Genomic DNA, 1,955 nt, shown 5'->3' with positions numbered 1-1,955 from the left:
GAATGCCAGGAGGCAGACATCCCTGGGGGCCATATTATAGCCCACCTACCACAACGATGCTTTGTTTATATTTGGAGCATTATAACACTCACTGGCTCCTTGCTTTCTGAGAAATGGGTACATCATGTCAGGGAATCTCCAACATATTACTTGGTGGAAACTTGACACAGAAGATGCATGGCAAATTATCACCATTCAAATTATCTGTCTTATAACATAATATGAAGTTCCAGAAAATCTATTTTATTCTCTAAATGTATATTATACAGATAGACCTTTGCATGTGTTAAGAATGAAAAGTTGAATGGTTAATATAGAAGTTTAAAAATTATAGTAACGTTACCTTGGGGAATTCTTCATTGTGGACTGAAATTGGTGCTACTTCTGAAAAATCAGAGAATAACAAAGTTTAGACTAAAAGTCGGCACATTATTTCTTAATGAATATTGCTGTTCTTTGGGATCTTATGCCCCAATGTTTTGATGAGGTCAGTGTTTCAATGAGGCCATCTTCCGTGCCTCCTCTGGATTGTTCATTTTGATAACAAACTTGGTGTGAGCTTTAGCCTCACGATTGGCATTTGTTCCAGATATTAGGTAGTTTTAAAAAGGTGGATTTGGGTAATTTCTATGAAATTCTTATTTATAATGAAAATTATTCTAAAAGCTAAGGATTTAAAAAGAAGGCATTGAGAATCAATGGTTTCTGAACCCCCACAATCTTGCTTTGAGACTTATAAAAGCTTAATAATAAACAACACATTTTCCTGAGCTTCACATCCTGGCTTGAGTTCTGAGTTTTGGCTTGTCATTGGCAGGGGCCCTTGCAATGATCGTGTGTCACAGCTTGTTGCTCTAGAACACTTGGCTTATTGCTATTATCACAGTACACTGCAAGTACTAATTCAAACATGTCCTTCCCAGGGAAGCCCTCATAGGTTTCCCACAGGTGAAATCAGTCCCCATTAATTTCTGTGTCACCTTAGTTCCTAGTAGAGTGGCTGCATTACAATAGCTCAACAAATACATTTAACGAAATACGAAACAGACACGTCAAAAAGAGACCCAGGAGATCACTAGGTAGGTGTGCTTGGTTACCACACAGAATTCATCTGGTAGGGAAAAAGGGAACAGGGAGAAATCCCAGAAAGAAAAAACAGAACGGGATTTATGTCTCAGCATCCCCCTGCCTTCTCTTTCCCATTGATCAAAGTTCATCCCAAAGGGTAGCTAACTCTTTCTCCCTCTTCCATGTTGAGTCATCTGGACTGTTGGTGGCTGATCAGATCTCATGTCTTCATTGTAGAATTTTATCAGACTCCAGAAGTGGAGGCATAACTGGCCCATCAGGATCTCTGCCTAAGAGAGAGGAAGAAGGGGGTGATGGAAGAAATCTGAGAAAGTGTAAGTAGTGTATATTTCATGCAACATTTCTTTTCCCTAAAATCTTATTTAGCCACAGCGTAAGTGGGATTTTCTCTCAACCTTTCCCCAGGACCTTTTCCAATGTGCCCACTGGTCTCTTTGGATCTCTCTCTGTTCTTGCCATTCAGCAGCCTAGTACCACTCCATTACCTGTCTCGTGAATAGCAATTACCCGCTTCTCTGAGGTTTAGGGATTTGGAAACTTCTTTGCTGTACAGGGTCTCCCCGTCCCAGATAGGTGATTAGGGTCTTTTTCCTAAATAAACCTTTTGTCTTTAAGAAAAATTAAGAAATGTTGACCATGAAGAAAATATACTTATCCCTACCTCGTCACCCAGATGACCTGTCCTGGGCTGGTTACTTTTACTTTGTAAATTTCCTTCCCTTCCCCACATATCCACAGATAGAAATAACTTTAAACTGTGGAGCAGCTTTGAGGCACAGATTTTGGAAGTAGGAATTAAGACTGGGAGTTATTTTTCAATCTAACCTTCCTCTTAATGAACACACATTTGGAACTAGTGGCCAGTT

Source organism: Theropithecus gelada, chromosome 5 (genome assembly GCF_003255815.1).
Source record: "Theropithecus gelada isolate Dixy chromosome 5, Tgel_1.0, whole genome shotgun sequence".
NCBI lineage: Eukaryota > Metazoa > Chordata > Mammalia > Primates > Cercopithecidae > Theropithecus > Theropithecus gelada.
The sequence above is the reverse complement of the archived record's forward strand: the minus strand, read 5'-3'. Positions refer to the sequence as shown.